Here is an 18,507-nt window from a genome sequence, read left to right on the forward strand (position 1 = left end):
CTCCATGAACGTACAGATCGTCTGTGACCATACTCAGCGCATCAATGCCCAATATCCAAGGAGCATCCATGATGCTTTCATCTTGCGTGAGAGCACTGTCTCATGCCTGTTCGAGCGTCAACCACAAGGCCAGAACTGGGTGCTGGGGGACAAAGGTTACGGCCTCACCACCTGGCTCATGACCCCCTCTAGAAACCTCAGACAGAAGCCGAGCATCACTATAATGAGAGCCATGCAGCCACATGCAACATTGTCTAACAGACAATTGGAGTGCTCAAGCAGTGCTTCCGATGCCTGGGCCACTCTGGAGGCTGCCTGCAATACCACCTTCAGCAGGTCTCTGAGCTCATTGTGGTGTGCTGCATGCTACACAACTTAGCCTCATGAGATGACAGGATTTGCCACTGGGGACTGCAGGACCAACTCAGGAGAAAGAGGAGAGGATGAGGAGGATGAGGAGGAGGAGGATGAGGAGGAGGAAGATGAGCCTGGTGAGAAACCCATGCCACTACCACCCTCACCACCACAGGGGAGGCCTCGTGCAGCTTTTGCCACTGCAAAAAGCCTTACGTCAGCAGCTCATAATTCAATGCTTTGCTTGAAGAGTGAACGGCACTTTTGACCGTTGCCTACCCACTCTATCCCACTATGTTGACTATTCCCACTTTTATTCTGTAAATGAGACTCTGCGCAGGAATGGTTAAGGTGAAGAAAATAATTTAATAAACATTGTAAACTTGTAAATATGATTTTGAAACTTAAATAAAATTTGAACTTGAACAGAATTTCTAAAGTTTTAAAACTTTAATAAAATAGTAACAAAACAACAATCCCTGCATTGTATGTCTTTTACCTCCGGCTCTTCCCCCCTCACACTAACCCTCCTCCCTCACTTCATGACCCTACCCAAGTTGGCACCAAGAGTTCATGCAGCAAGGCGACCAGAGTCCTGCTGTATTGGGGGGAAAGACAATGGAGACGCCATGTGTGGATCCACTGGAGAAGCTCGGGGTATGGAAGGGCCGGCTTCAGAATGGCGAGCCTCTTGCTCGGCGTCGCCACTCACAGGTGATGTGGTTCTGGGTGTGACACTTGGGATTGCAGTGTCACAGATGGAGGCCATTAATTGCGTGTGGGCACTGACGGCCTCGCAGATTTCGCAGCTCACACGGACAAATTGCGACCTGACCTCTATCATGTTCGCAGATAGTGTCACGATTCTTGCGGGAATCCTACCCAATCCCTCGAGGAGCTGTTGGGTGAGCTGGACGCTCTCCCTGGACAGTGTCACCATGTCCAGGTGTGCATCCGCCTGTCTGTCAGCAGACCGGCTTTGCCGATCCACCCTCCGGAGAGACGGCATACGGGATTCAACCCCAGAAGTGCATTGCTGCACGCTACTAGTACTCGGTGCCTCGGATGACTCAAAGCCCGGGAATGTTTAAACTTCGGACGAGGTGTTGATTAATGGAAAAAGAGGTGTCGAGTGCATCAGCCCTATCCCAGCCCCCTAACCCCAGAGTAGGCTGCTTCATCCGTTGCTTTCCTTCAAGATCCTGATCCTCCTCCTCCCCCACTTGACAGCCTGAGGCGAAGGTTTGCAGAGAATTTTGCACCTGCGACTCCACATCTGGAAGTAGAAAACAACAGACGAGTGGTTAGCAGTAGGGGAGGGGGCAGGGAGACATGAGGAAGGTTACATAGCACAGGCTCATTTGAAGGACCGCCACTACGCCATTATATGTAGCCCACAGACACTACATCACATTGCCCCAACCCTAGTCCACAGACACTACATCACATTGCCCCAACCCTAGTCCACAGACACTGCATCATATTGCCCCAACCCTAACCCACAGACACTACATCACATTGCCCCAACCCTAGTCCACAGACACTACATCACATTGCCCCAGCCCTAGTCCACAGACACTACATCACATTGTCCCAACCCTAGTCCACAGACACTACATCACATTGTCCCAACCCTAGTCCACAGACACTACATCACATTGCCCCAACCCTAGTCCACAGACACTGCATCATATTGCCCCAACCCTAACCCACAGACACTACATCACATTGCCCCAACCCTAGTCCACAGACACTACATCACATTGCCCCAGCCCTAGTCCACAGACACTACATCACATTGTCCCAACCCTAGTCCACAGACACTACATCACATTGCCCCAACCCTAGTCCACAGACACTACATCACATTGCCCCAGCCCTAGTCCACAGACACTACATCACATTGTCCCAACCCTAGTCCACAGACACTACATCACATTGTCCCAACCCTAGTCCACAGACACTACATCACATTGTCCCAACCCTAACCCACAGACACTACATCACATTGTCCCAACCCTAGTCCACAGACACTACATCACATTGTCCCAACCCTAACCCACAGACACTACATCACATTGCCCCAACCCTAGTCCACAGACACTACATCACATTGTCCCAACCCTAACCCACAGACACTACATCTCATTGCCCCAACCCTAGCCCACAGACACTACATCACATTGCCCCAACGCTAGTCCACAGACACTGCATCATATTGCCCCAACCCTAACCCACAGACACTACATCACATTGCCCCAACCCTAGTCCACAGACACTACATCACATTGCCCCAGCCCTAGTCCACAGACACTACATCACATTGCCCCAACCCTAGTCCACAGACACTACATCACATTGTCCCAACCCTAGTCCTGTAGGGGAGGACGAAAACTCCCTCATTTTACCCAGAAGGAAAAGGGCTGTGGGATCAGTCTGTGCTGTGAATTGAAACCGATAACAGTTTGACCTTGGCAGAGCAGTGATTGGACGGGGGAGGACACCGGGGGGGGGGGGGGGGGACCAATGGTGAGACAGAGTCAGCCCGAAGCATGGGGCTTTCAAGCCAATGGGAGAGCACTTGCTCGAAAACTGGGACTGACTCACAGCCATTATCGGACTATTGTCTTCCCCATGTTTACACTATGGAAGGAAATGGCTACAGGGGGCCAACCCAATTAACACCCACTCAAACATTGAGTAGGTTAGGAAAACTGAATTGAAGGATAATTATGCAGACATTTCGAAACCAGGGAACCCAAAACAACCCAAGGGCCTATACAATGGCTACAGGAAGTCAATGCAATCAACACCCACTCAAACCTTGAGTAGGTTAACATCAGTGGAAAAAACCCGCAATAATCTAAAACTGCTGAATTTTTCAAAATCACAAAGTCCACCAATGAGAAGAATCGATTTCAGCAGGAGAGGCGGACTGGATCTGGCTATAAAAAAAGGGTTTCTGACGTGGGGGGGTTGATTTTCCCTGCCCTCGTCATCCAACAACCACAACCAGCAAGATTCTCGACACTGAAGGTAAACCAGTGTCCGAAGACACCGAAGATAGAAGAAACAAACCACCAGACTGCAGAAGGCACAGTAGTGAGTATAACCTCTGGTCCCCGGAACTCCCAACTCAGTTAGGCCAGGAAAGGTGGGAGGTTGGGCATTGTACTGCTAAACTTGTGTAAAGATCTTCATTGTGTCCGTTTAGTGGGATTTAGGGGGATTGTTTTGTTGGTGTATTGCTGTTTGTTGAGATACAGCTTGTCAAATAAATTGGAAGCCTAAAGTTCCTCTTGGAATCACCTTGTCTCAGTTCTATTGTGTTACATCTCCTGATCGTGAGTCTTATGTCAGAACAGTGTAAGGGAAGCTAGGAGTGCCTCGAAAACGCTCAACTGTGTGTCACAGGCTAGGGAAGAAGGGGTTAGGAGTGTTTGACACTCACAGGTGCCTCACAGGCTAGGCATAAGCTGTGGGGATGCACAAGTCTCAAAACCCCCTTCATAAGCTGTGGACACAGTCTCTCCAGGGGTGCTCTTGCAGCACTCAGGGTACCTCACAGCCAGGCATAAGCTGTGAGGGCAGAAGCCCAGAGAGAGACACCCAAGGCACAACAACACTCACTGAGAAAACCCCTTACAGTCCACAGACACTACATCGCATTGCCCCAACCCTAGTCCACAGACACTACATTACATTGCCCCAACTCAGCCCAGGGAGTGTGCAAGACTTACTCTCACTATCCAATGGAGGCTCAGCACCCCCACAGGCAGTTGTCCTCCCTGAGGCACCGATCAGACCGGCCGCTCGCTACTCGATGTCTGTCAAAGGCATGGGTCGGTGCGGACCACCGCCTGTCTGCCACTCTCCTGGTGGTTCTTTGCCTGCAAAGTGACAATGGGAATGGTTACCAGAGGGCCCATCTGCTCTTGTGGCACATACAGATAGCCACCAAAGCACGTGTACCATGCTGTGTGCATTTAATACAGTTCTCTGTTTAATGGCCCTGGAAGTTGCACGTGGGTCATGAGGAAGACATCGAAGTGCAGAAACATCTTTTAAGATCTCAGAAAGCAGCAATCTTAATAATGTGTAAAGATCATTCATGGCAAATAGGGTGCAACACTAAGCCTACCTATACCAATGGCATGAGAACAAATAGTGTGTCAGATTTATAATTTATGTAATGAAGGAGTGCATCAATAAAAATATTACTTACTCTAACTATCCTGCAATGATCATTAAACCTCTTGCAGCACTGCATGTGGGTCCATTGGATAGTGTCGACAGAGGAAACTTCCTCAGCAATGCTTCTCCAAATTTTTCTAAAAACTGCTGGGAGGGGTCTACTTGCACCCCTCCTGTTCAATTCAGCCCTTCTTCTTTCTACACAACTGACAAGGGCCTTGTTTGTGTCTGGGCTGAACCTACTGGCTCTCTGTCTACTATCATCTCCTTCCATCATGAATCAAATTGTAAAATGGCTGATTCAGCCCTGGGTGTACTGTGCTCCCTGCCTGCATTAGCATTTGTGATCGACAGCTGACCAGAAGCGCGGGAAGAAGATAAAAATAATTCCCCCCAAAAAATTTGCGCATGCGCAGAAGGTCCGATTTTTTTTGGGTTGCAACTTTCGGCTCCAACGCACAAATTCTGTTGTGCAACACCAGAGCTAACGCTATCGCTAACGATCTTCACCATTTGCCAAAAGTTGCGAGCTCTGGCAGTAACGATAACCCAGCGGTAAATAATTTTTATCCCCGCGATTATTGCCTGAAAACGGCGAAATCGCTAAAACCCGAACATCCAGCCCCAAATGTAATGTGGTCATGGTTCCTTTAACGGAAAACGTGTCATTAATGATGTAACCAGACCCGCTCCATCTCATTTGGCCGGGTAATGGGCTGGGTGGGCTTAATAGGCTCCATTAAGGTAAGTTAATTTTCAACAGCGGGATGGAGCCTGCAGTGGGGTCGCGACGACCTGCCACGGACCACGCCTGCACCGGACCAGGTCCACAAAATTCCAGCCTATGTGTTTTCTAAATACCTGAACTGTGTTTCAATGTAGATTTGTGCTTAATGCCGAGCTCTATAATTATCAGAGATCTCAGAATCCATTAGAATTATAGCATTATTTTGAATCAACTATATTTTCACTGCCTATGCAATTTTCTTTTCTGTAAGATGGTTCAAAATGTTAATGTTACTGGTGATTTATTTGTGCATTTTTCTCCCCTCCTCTTCTGCAATTAATGACTATTGTTTGGATACAATTCAATAGGCACCAGCAGTGAACTAGATACACTGATACAGTAAACAGGCTAACTGTAATGTACTGACCAGTGAAGAATGCACAGCTTAAAAGCTAACAAGGTCATAATGCAGCTTACTAAGGTAATACTCGGTCTGAATTACCTCTGCTAGTCATGTAGATGAGAGGATCTTGTCTGTATCCAATTCACTGGCTGCCTCTTCTGCTTGATGGTCTTTTCAATTTGATTATTGGAATCAGCACTTCTGGGTGAGGCAGCACTAATTTCTAGTTTTCTTTATTGTTACCCCACTTAGAAGTGGTGGACTAGAAATTCGATCATGCCGAAGAGCAGGTGTGCAGGGGGCAGGGCAGGGACTACATTAAATTGGTGTTTGCAGCTCATTCTATGATTCAGACGATCAGCCATCGCAATCCAAGGAGAGTAGCCTTGGCCACATGGGAGAAGCACCTGATTTCCTCTCTCAGGATGACAACATGCCTGCTTTCCCACCAGCCACTCCGCCAATGTCCTTGTTAGTGCCACACTGCAAGCTGGGCCAGATTGCTCTGGCATACGCTGAGAAGCTGCCATCTGCAGCCAGGGCCTCTAGCCTCAGCTGTTTGACGTTGTGTACCACGGTCATCTGACGTGTCCTCAATAGAAGCTCAGAGCCTTCCACGTCCCAAGCTATAGCCACTGGGGAAACACTTCAGAGGAGCACTAGGGTAACTAAACAAGCACACAAACCAGACACTAAGGGATTCTTCATTATTTCTTTTAACTATTAGGCAAAGATGGAATTGAGTTGTTGGATATATTTGTTTTTGTTCTGAATTTGATGTTGGTGTTTATATTTGTAGTGAAAGGAGTACAACACCCGTAAGGCTGGACTGAAGGAAGGCAATTGAATGGTGGTAGTGAGGACAGTGGTGATAAGGATTGTTGGTGTATTAGAGATGGTTCAAGTGAAGTGCTCTTGGGTGAGCTGATCTGTGAGAGCTCTGGCAGCGAGGGGCAATGGTGATTGCTGCTGCTGCTGCTCCTGCTCTTCTGCCTCTTCATGTTGCACCTCCACCTCATCATCCTACTCCTGCTTTTGCGCCTCTTCCGACCGTACTCCTTGCTGGCCAGTGGTACTAACGATGAGCAGCCACAATTACATTTTCATTTCACTAAATGCTATCTAGTATTACACTGTATTCATCCTAAGTGCCACTTAACACATATTGGCTCTGCACATTCCTGTGTTGTTGTATATGTAAGTCAATTATCAATTGACCTTATCAATAGATCGTCTTCAGATGCTGACACAATTCTTCATTATTTTTCATTCATCTGTGACTGAATTAGAATCTGCCACTGACATTAAGGTCAATTTTAACCCCCCTTGGCCCGGCAGGAGGGCAGTTAAAATGGAGCAGGGACTTCCCTGCCCCAATCTGGCCGACTCCAATTTTAAATTACAGGTGTTAAGGACACCGAATCCAAAGCAGTGGGACAAAGTTCCGTGGTCACGATTCCCCTCTTGGAGCATTTGCCACGTACCAGCGACCATTCCCCCTGGTTCCTAGTGGCGGCCTCCTGATGCCCGATTTTAACGGTTGAACAACTGCTTCCCGACAACTTCTCAGCCATTTTGGTTGGGAAGTTGGCTATTTGATAAACAGCGTATTAATAAAGCCTGGCTGTTAAAATCAGCTGAGCTGTGCTACTACCGCTCCCAGATGAGCTGGCTGCTTGCTTTACCATGTTCCAGCTTGGGAGTTAAAATCGAGATAAGAAAAAAATTAAAAACTATATATTGGAAGAAAATTGCTTCCGACCTTGAAATTACAAAGGCTTGCCAAAGACTATGGTACATATAGACCTAGAGTTGCAACTGCAATGTGAACATCTTCCTTTTACTTATTTGAAACAATTAGGATTATTTAATCAATACTGTTTTATGCACTTCCTGTATTGTTGTACAGAGGCTTGGGCGATGTTCAGAATACTTTTTATGTGATAGTTGGAAATGCCCTACATTTGTTTTTGGCAAACAGATACCATTCAGAGATTACCACATACATAATACAACATTCCCATGACCTCATAATGAACAGTCGTGAGAAAGAACACAGTAAAGTGTGCAGTGTTTATATCAGGGCTCTGTGGAAAGTTTCAATTTAAAAAGGATAGTATGTAAAGTACAATCAATAAGTAAAGATCTTCTATAGTGATTTTTGGAACAACTAAATGTCAGCAAAATGGAAAAGAACAGAGCATATGCACCACAAACAACCAAAATTGCATTAAACTAACTATGCGGGGTGGAGATGTGGGCATTCTGCCACTGGAATAATATAAACAAATGTTTATGACACAAATGCATGATGTGAAATATAATCAATCTTTTTATTGTGAGCCTATTACATGAATGAAAATTTATGTACTGTACATAAAAACTGTAATATCCTCAGTCTAAAATCTAAATTTATTTTTAGCTGTTGATGAACAGCTCAGTGCATATGATTTCAAAACATGCAAACGATACTTTGGTCTGTATCACAGGTTCGACCACAACAAAGGTCACAGTAGCTGAATGATTTGAAGTTGGTGGGGGGGGGGGGGGGGACTAGGAAATAGAGGTACCTCCCCAAAATAAACATGCTGCCATCTTGTCTGTGTCATAAATTTCTATGAAAACACAATCAATACAAATCTTACTATATAAAAGTAGATTATCTAAGAAGCCATTCATTCCCTTTGCTGTCATATCTCATTTCCCATGTTGATCGAAGTTGAAATCGATCAAAATTGTCATGTTAGTTGACCATGAAAAATTATTTTTCTTCATTGTATCTGGAAAGGTTAACCAATCTTTCATGCAGCATGATTTAATATAATTTCTATTTACCAGACTTATTTCACATCAGACTTACATCGTAGCATCATATCATACTGAAACAACTTAAAGGCTGTTGTTATACAGAAAAGTATTAGCTATATGTAGAGAATACAATCAATTGTGATTTTAAAGGAGAATTAAAATACAGTGGATAACTAATTTATTTCACTTTATATATCTTGTATATTTATTTAATTTTGTTCTTTTTGTTTTGTTTTCATCAAAGGATTTGATTCTCACTTATTCAGGTTATTTAATTTCTGTTAAGTTCTATTAAGAATTATAAAAAAATTATGTCAGCTTTGGTGCAGATTCAGTATTGCTTCAAACAAATCAGCTATAGTAACATCATTTAAGAAATTAAACTGATTTTATTTGTTGGAAGAGGAAGGAAAGAACAGGTTTTATCAAAAAAGTCTGAGTTCACAAGTACCTCATTGACTCATATGCCGCTGAAGTGCTAAACAAATACAAGAACTTAGAGCAAAGGAGACTCGATAGAGTAGATCACTCTTTTCAACTCTATGATCTGGGTTTGAATTCAACCCAGGTGGATGAAATAAAGCTTTCCTCTTTCTGTCCAACTTCAACCCCATATCCATCTACTGCCTATTAAAATAGGAATCTTTAATTTTCCTTTTGAGTTCTAAAAGTGAGCCAGTATGCACTGAACGAGGTAATACGCCATTAAACAAAAAAAAAACATATATTCCTGGATTGCATGTCAGGTCCGAGCAGGTTTGTTTAAAGATCAGAATTAGATTTATTTTCTCACAGCATTCTGCGATGCCTACTGTTTAATGTTTTATAACAACTTTAGTTGTATTTATATTGTGGTGGTGCTTTAAAAATAATGCACACACTGCATTCATACAATGAACCAACTAGGATATTCTACACATCAATTCCTGCCACATATACCAACAAAGTCCACTCTGTGGCTTTAATGTATTCAAAATGATAAAATAGACACGGTAAACACAAGTAGATTATTTCCATTGATAGGTACGTTAAACACAAGAGGCCAGGATCTAAGATAAGGACCAGATACATAAAGAAAGAGATTAGAAGAAACGTTTTCACACATGAGAGATCAGAATGTAGAATCCTTTGCCACAAGTGGTAATCAATGCTAAGTAAGTTACAGCTTTCAAAAGGGTACTGGGTAATTACTTAAAGCAGACTATAAAAAAGAATGGGGAGAAAGTAGTAAAATGGAATTAGTTTGATAAGCGAAAAAATGGGAATAAGTAAAAACAATTCCCTCAGAGGCTTAAACTGAGTGCAGGCAAGAGGAGCCAAATAACATTCTCCTGTGCTAAAATGTCTATATTTCTTTCTGTTAAATTATCAACAAAATACACTTTTACTCTCATGATTCCTAATAATATTAATATAATTTGACATGCTTTATTAATCTACTTACATTAGTCTTTTATCTTATTTTTCACCAAATGTTATACTCGGTGAGATGGATGTTATCAAAAAGCAAAATTGTACAGATGCTGGAAATTTGAAATGGTAACAGAAAATTCTGGAAACACTCAGCAGGTTAGGCAGGTTATGGAGAAACATTGGGTTGTTGTTTCAGGATGATAACCTTTCATCAGAACAGTTATGATGGTGGGTGTTAACAGTTTGAAATTGAACATTTTCTCTTTTTAGTCACCCACTGACCGCATCAAGCACTCCCCAGCTTGGCTCCATCAATGTACTTCAGGTCCAAATTTGGAAGACATACTGGGGTAGAAATTCAGCGCCACCCGAAACGGATCGAACCAATCGCTGTTGATGAGTTTTCACGCCGCTGTAGATGAGGTGGCCTCTTGCGCAAAATTCAGCTCTTTGTAATTTGTTTTCGAGGGGATCAGAAGTCGGTCATAATGGCTGACGTCATGATGTGTGCGTGTGCGTCACCACGTCGCTCCCACCCCTTCACTTAAAGGGGCAAGCCGCTGTGAGCGCTGCGATTATTTTAGTTAGGTCCACTGGGCCACTAGGGAGGTTTTCGGCCGGGCCAGTGGCCTGGCACCCAAGAGGGGGTGCCAGGTTGCCTGTTGGTGAATCGGCCGAACTCGGGGACATAATTGTCAGGCTGATCTGGCAGTCGGCCGATAATAAAAATAAAATGGCAACTGCGGCAGTGCGCCCACCCCTTGAATAACTGCTGCACAGCCATGTCACACACACTTCGAACAAAAAGCTGTCGGGGGCACCGCTCGGCGGCTCGAAGATTTTTTGCCCTGAATTTTGATAGAGGTGCGGGAGATCGGCGGTGCATGCTTTGATGATGCACTTAGGAGGGGTCGGCAGCAGCGGGTCGGAAGTGGGGACCACCGGAAAAACCACCGGAGAGAATTTCCCAAGTGACGGCCATTGGACCCCAAATCGACGGCCATTCGACTCCAACACGTGGCCCCGCTTTCCGATTGTAAGAGCCATTTTCAGGAGGCTGAATTTCGGCCCCACTGTATCAATATAACTTTTTCCATTCCCCACATCAACGATCCACAGTTGCACCGTTGACACGTTGAGTGAGATTGACAATTTAGCATTACATTAATTACAATTTTTGTGATGAGTGCCCATGCCAACAAAGAACCTGGTGGACTTTACTCAAACTCATTTTATACACAACCATTATAATCAACAGTAAATCAGGATTGGATTAAAACCCAGATCCTAGAGGTGAAAGGCCAATGTGCAAACCGTCTAGACCACCCCTAGGCATTTTTGCATTGAGGAATATTTGCTTCAGGTGCTTCATGATGTCATATGGCATCAAAAGAATTAGTCGATATTGTAATTTTTTTGAAAGAGTATTTTGCTAAATATTGATGGGGGAATAATGGTTATCAGATTTGAATTTTGTAAAAATATTGACACCTAAATCTATTTATCACTGGGAAAAGAAAATAGGACACAAATCTGTGATTGTTACATCTGTTACAGTATTTCATATTTCATTGTTGTGTTATCTAAATTGCCAAATTGTGGGGTTAAATGTGAATAACCTAAAAATTTCCATTCAAAATCAAATTGAAACCGGTTCACCTAATCTTAGGGCCCAACTTGAATCATGTTTATATGTAGTATAATAGATGGACAGGGGCAAATTACGGACGCATGTGTCAATAGTTTGTTTGAAGCCACTCCTGGGTGCTGAGATGGGGGAACAATAAATCCTCTATAATTATTTTGTTTCGCCTCGTTAAAAGTTGGTGGTTGTTACAAGAGTTCGGGCCGAAATTCAGGGCCGCCAGAAAGCTGGCAGACTTAGCTTTTTCTTGAAGTTTTTTCCGCTGGGATCGTTGAGGCAGCCTTTCCATTGATTTTCGGGACTTTGACGCTTTTTAAAGTTGGACCGGAAGTCGGTCATAGTAGGGGCAGGAGTTTGGCAGTAAGGCAGGCTGAGGGGCCGGAATTTGGGGCAGGATCGGGACCCTGCCGCTGTCACTCAGTGGCGGAGCGGTGGTGACATCACAGTGCGTGTGCATCACCATGCTCTCTCCTCTCCGTTAAAGGAGAGAGAATCCGGAATTTTTTATCTTCGGCAACTGGACCATCAAGGAGGATTTCGGCCGGGCCAGTGGCCTGGTACCCAAGAGGGGGTGCCAGGCTGCCTGGCCAAACTCGTGGGCACTGTTTTGCTGGCCAATCGGGAAGTCAGCCGGCAAAAATAAAGACATGGCGGCGGCGGCGGAAGAAAACCCTCCCCTTGAAGGGTCCCCATGCTGCCAGGCCGCATATAGTCAGCAGAAGGTGCAACGACAGAAAAAGATATTGGGGGCACCGCACGGCGGGCCAATTCTTTTTTTCAGGTGAATTTGGGTCGGTGTATTCTGCAGGTGAGGGATAGCGGCGGTGCGCACATTTATGACACGCTTGTGGCGGTCGGCAGCAGCGGGGCAGAAGTGGAGACAGGCCAAAAAATCCCCGAGTCGGGGCGGCCAGTTGACCACAAAGCGGCGGCCATGGGATTCCGCCACATGGCTGCCGCAAACGGGCAGTAAAGGATTTTACCGAGATTCTGAATTCCGGCCCCATGGTAGCTGGGGTTTAATTTGATTTCTGTGCATATACTTAAGCTGCAGGCTCAGCTGATTGCATTTGACAGGTTTGGAAATATCTGTTCTCAGCTCTGCTCCTGTTGCTGGATTTAAGACTTAGCCACCAACGGGAGTGGTGCTAAGATAAACAATCATTTCTTCCAAATTCAAACAAGTGAGCACTACAGCATAAAAATATAAGTGCTGACTAGAAGACAATAGAAGAATGAAAGTAGATGAGTGGGAGACTGGAGTGTTGAGGACATCATGTGTGTGTGTGCTGAATTGATTGGCCTGAATTATCATCAGGAATACAACCTGTTTCTCGGTTCACCACTGCCACGTCTGGGACTTTTTCCAAGATGTGATGCTGGATGTTGAATACATCCTCCCAAATACGGCAGGCATATTCAAAGTAGATGGTAATGAGAAAAATGACACCTTGCATTGTATTTCCCATCATTACCACCAAAGCAACACTGGAAGCAAGAAATGGCATCCAACGTTGCTATGTGCTGATGGAAGTCCTTTAAAATTTAACTCCTCTCTCCTGGAGTAAATCGATCACCCAGCAGTCAATTCACTCCTTTCCCACGGATTTTGGCAGCAACAATTTGGGATACCTTTTTCTGCCACAGAGTCAGTTGACCATACTCTGATCCTGCAGGAGCCTGGCCTGAAGTAGTGATTCCCGCCTCCAAAACTGAGCTATATATGCCGGAATACAGCCATGTAAAATAGATCGATTCTGAAAAAGATCAGAAAAGGAAAACCTTTTCCTGCCTAAATTAACATTTCCTTTTCAAAACTGTGTATCAAGTGTCTGGGTGTCACTAGCAACACACATCCTGAGTGTCTGTCTATTCACAAAGGCCTCATTCTGGATTTTATTCTCTGTAGTTCCCCAATCTCCACCATCCCACCCATGATTATATTACTTCTCATCCACCTATCCATGGCCTGAAATTTTATCAACTCCCACCTGCCTGCCCAGATCCCAAGATAGAAGTTGAGATTGTTCCCTGCGCCCATTTGGGACTTTAAAACTGGCATCATCTAATTTCTAGGCCCAAAGCTTTCTGCCTGTCTGCAACCACGTGGCTGCTCTTGGAGGAAATAACCAGCTGGTCTTAGTCAACATGTACTCTGCTCACTGGTACGATAAATGCAAATTAAAAACATTAACGTTTTAAAAGTCCCCACATTTAAAGTGTTGGTGCAGAGAGTGTGTTGACTTCAAGAACAGCTGGTTACTGTATCAGCTGGTAAATTACTCTGGGGCCAGTAAGGTGGGTACAGGCAGTGATCTTGGGAAAATGAGGTCTGGCAGAGATTTAGATGGTTGAGTAGGAACTGGGGGAAAGGAGAACATCAGGAGCAGAGCATTGTGCACAGTGCTCCCCCAGTGCAAATAAAGCCACTATCCACACAAGTATTCTTTTATATATAAGCTCAAAGTCTAGCCATCTGTTATTCAGTACTTCAACCCACCCACCGTTCTATTTGTGAAAAATAGCTAGGGAAATGAGGAATACAGGATGGGTGAACTTTTCAGAGAAAGAGGTTAGAATCATTGAATCATAGAACTGTTACAGCACAGGAGGAGGCCATTGGCCCATTGTTCCTGTGCTGGTTCTCTGCAATAGCACTTCAGCTAGTCCCAATCCCCTGCTCTTTCACCATAGCCCTGCAAATTTATTTCCTTCAGGTACTTATCCAATTCCCTTTTGAAAGCCACAATTGAAACTGCCTCCACCACCCTTTCAGGTAGTGCATTCCAGATCTTAACCACTCATTGCGTAAAAATCTTTTTCCTCATGTCGTCTTTGGTTCTTCTGCCAATCCCCTTAAATTTGAGTCTTCTGGTTCTTGACCCTTCCGCCAATGGGAACAGTTTCTCTCTATCTACTCTGACTAGACCCCTCGTGATTTTGAACACCTCTATCAAATTTTCTCTCAACCTTCTCTGCTCTAAGCAGAACAACCCCAGTTTCTCCAGTCTATCCACATAACTGAAATCCCTCATCCCTGGAACCATTCTTGTAAATCTTTTCTGCACCCTCTCTAAGGCCTTCACATCCTTCCTAAAGTGTGGTGCCCAGAATTGGATACAATACTCCAGTTGAGGCTGAACCAGTGTTTTATAAAGGTTCATCAGAACTTCCTTGCTTTTGTACTCTTTTTTCTTAAGCCCAGGATCCTGTATGCTTTTTGAACCACTTTCTCAACCTGCCCTACCACATATTGTGTACATATACCCCCAAGTCTCTCTGTTCCTGCACCCCCTTTCAAAATGTATCCTTTAGTTTATATTGCCTCTCCTCGTTCTACCTACCAAATAGTATCACTTTCATTTCTCTGTGTTAAATTTCATCTACCACGTGTCCACCCATTCCACCAGCCTGCCTATGCCTTCTTTAATCTATCACTATCCTCCTCACTGTTCACTATACTGAAGGTTACCTTAATGAGAAAAAACTATGTACAGACACTATCACAGGTGCTGTAACAGGTACCTATTAGAGGCAAAACATTTACAGAAATATAAATAATCTGCCCATTACAGATATAATGGGGAAAATGTTGGAATCAATTATTAAGGATGAAATAGCAGCGCATTTGGAGAGCAGTGACAGGATCGGTCCCAGTCAGCATGGATTTATGAAAGGGAAATCATGCTTGACAAATCTTCTGGAATTTTTTGAGGATGTAACTAGTAGAGTGGTCAAGGGGGAACCAGTGGATGTGGTATATTTGGACTTTCAAAAGGCATTTGACAAGGTCCCACATAAGAGATTGGTGTGCAAAATCAAGGCACATGGTATTGGGGGTAATGTACTGGCGTGGATAGAGAATTGGTTGGCAGACAGGAAGCAGAGAGTCGGGATAAACGGGTCCTTTTTGGAGTGCCACAGGGCTCAGTGCTGGGACCCCAGCTCTTTACATTATACATTAATGATTTTGATGAAGGAATTGAGTGTTATATCTCCAAGCAGATGACACTAAACTGGGTGGTGGTGTGAGCTGTGAGGAGGATGCTAAGAGGCTGCAGGGTGACTTGGACAGGTTAGGTGAGTGGGCAAATGCATGGCAGATGCAGTATAATGTGGATAAATGTGAGGTTATCCACTTTGGTGGCAGAAACACGAGGGCAGAGTATTATCTGAATGGTGGCAGATTAGGAAAAGGGGAGGTGCAACGAGACCTGGGTGTCATGGTTCATCAGTCATTGAAAGTTGGCATGCAGGTGCAGCAGGCGGTGAAGAAGGCAAATGGCATGTTGGCCTTCATAGCTAGGGGATTTGAATATAGGAGCAGGGAGGTCTTACTGCAATTGTACAGGGCCTTGGTGAGGCCTCACCTGGAATATTGTGTTCAGTTTGGTCTCCTAATCTGAGGAAGGATGTTCTTGCTATTGAGGAAATACAGCGAAGGTTCATCAGACTGATTCCAGGGATGGCTGGACTGACATATGAAGAGAGACTGGATCAACTGGGCCTTTATACACTGGAGTTTAGAAGGATGAGCGGGGATCTCATAGAAACATATAAGATTCTGACGGTTAGATGTGGGAAGAATGTTCCCGATGTTGGGGAGGTCCAGAACCGGGGACACAGTCTTAGAATATGGGGTAGGTGATTTAGGACTGAGCTGAGGAGGAACTTCTTCACTCAGAGGGGGAACTTCTTCACTCAGAGGGTTGTTAACCTGTGGAATTCCCTGCCGCAGAGAGTCGTTGATGCCAGTTCAATGGATATATTCAAGAAGGAGTTAGATATGGCCCTTACGGATAAAGGGATCAAGGGGTATGGAGAGAAAGCGGGAAAGGGGTACTGAGGTGAATGATCAGCCATGATGATATTGAATGGTGGTGCAGGCTCGAAGGGCCTACTCCTGCACCTATTTTCTATATTTCTATAACATTTAAAGAAAATACAAAATAACAGTTTTTTTTCAATAAACCAAGGCTGAGTAGTGCCGGATTGAAAACCATCAGGGTCAAAAATAGTAATTAAGAAGAGAAGGTAAATCAGCAAGTAGTTATGTGTGACACTAAATGGCCTGGAGATTGTAAGAGAATGGTTGTACTGAGGGAGGAGTTCCATTTACCTTGAGGTCTCAGAAAATTTGAGTTAGAGTAGGAGACTGCAATGACTCTTGGTTTCAACATTGTGAGGATGTAGGAAGAACATGTCGGATAGCATATTTACAACTTAAAAGAACATTTAGAGGAGCACTGACCATAGCAATATCAATAATAAAGGCAAAGGTTGTGAAAGCTAGGCTGAAAGCTGCAGGTGAGAGAGGGAGTACCTATCTGTAATGTCCTTACACACTACTATAAATTCACACGGCACATTCTGCAGACATGGTCACTCTGTGACCCGAACCTTTATTCACAGGACCAAGAAGTGATGACCCTGCGTGGGACCTCCCTTTATATACCTGGATGACCAGGTGAGGAGTGTCTCCCACAAGTTCACCCACTGTGGTCAAGGTGTGCATTTCTTAGGTGTATACAGTATGCAGTGTTGTTACATGAAGGTTACATACATGAAACTATCAGTTGACATTTTTTTTCTTACATGCTGTCCCAGAATAGGAGAGAGCTTTTAGTGGGGGGTCCTTGTATAGAGGAGTATTATCAGACTGGTGTTACACAAAGAGTTAAGAATTGATGAGGGAAAAGCAGGTTTGGCACAAAACAGGGAACTACAGAAATGGGAAAGATGCGATCACCTCACAATCTGCTCTGGCCTCACTGGAACCAAGAGCATTGTTGGATGGAGAATTGGTGTTAATGTTCAAAAGCAAGAATTGTAGCAAGATGTTAAATTTACAAGAGCCATAAAGACATTGGGGATCATTTTAAACTAACCCACCCAACCCAATTTTACGTTCCATTGACTTTACTGCAAAATAAAAACAGACGAGGCGTAAAACAGGCGACTGATCCAATGCCAGCCATCATTTTCCCACCGGGCGAGCTAGTTTAAATTTAGCCAGTGTGTGTGGAAGAATTTGAAAAAATACACGGAGGCCATCAACATGCAGTAATTTAGTACTTGCACTGCAAGAGGACCAGAGGTTCTGAGCATCAAGAATATGCGATGTGAAGGAAATTGATGAATGTGGAGTGGAACCTATTGCCAGGGTGGGCAAGGGTGAATGATAAGGTGGTGAACGTCATTGATGTGAAGATAGACAGTGGAAGAGAGGACATAATGTGGGAAAACCCAATTCAATGGAGAAAAAAAGTCAAGATGAGCCATCAACTACCACAGCAATTAGAGGAAGCCAAATGGTTGTGACCAAGGGAAGCCAAATGATGGTGCTGCATTCATTCTGGAACCATCTTAAGTTCAATCTTAATTATTACATATTTGGTGGCTGGAATACATGCATAATGAATAAACTTATGATCCAAACATTTTTTATAAATTGTGGGGACAAGTGATTTATAATATATATACCTGTTACTCTTAAACCTACCGGGAATATGTTACATCTTTAATACTTTGGGAGAAAGAGAAACACAACAGAAAGAATGCTGCTGCCTGTGGCTGTCTTCCTGCTGACTACATTCCTGCCCGGATTGCGCAACGCTCCCTCAGCATTCACCTCCTCTATGAATAACTATGAATAAAGAGACGCAGCTGCTCGGGATCAGGTTGCCAGCCCACTCACCACCTCGCACAACCCTCCGCACCCGCTGCCACTTCATTGAATACCAAAGTAACAAGAAAATAGTGCGGCGAATAACTCTTTTCTTACTCGCATAATGCAAGAACGGAAAGCAAAGAAACTCAGCGCTTCTTGCACTGATGCTCCTAAAAGGCACATTCTGAGTCAGAGAACTGAATGCGTGCAAACATCCCTTATGCATGGGGAGATTAGAGCCGCACACACGATGCGGAGGGATATCACCTACTTAACCAAGTGAAGGAACGATC

General features: G+C 44.4%; 1 long non-coding RNA gene across 1 annotated transcript; it reads right to left on the reverse strand.

The window, feature by feature from the left end:
• Positions 1–742: 742 nt before the first annotated feature.
• Positions 743–18,158, reverse strand: LOC139266781 (uncharacterized). Its single transcript, XR_011593766.1, has 3 exons — positions 18,047–18,158; positions 4,095–4,244; positions 743–1,630 (listed from the first exon to the last, which is right to left on the reverse strand). It is a non-coding gene; the product is annotated as an uncharacterized lncRNA (long non-coding RNA).
• Between the last annotated feature and the right edge of the window lie 349 nt (positions 18,159–18,507).

Source organism: Pristiophorus japonicus, chromosome 7 (assembly GCF_044704955.1).
Source record: "Pristiophorus japonicus isolate sPriJap1 chromosome 7, sPriJap1.hap1, whole genome shotgun sequence".
NCBI classification, from domain to species: Eukaryota; Metazoa; Chordata; class Chondrichthyes; family Pristiophoridae; genus Pristiophorus; species Pristiophorus japonicus.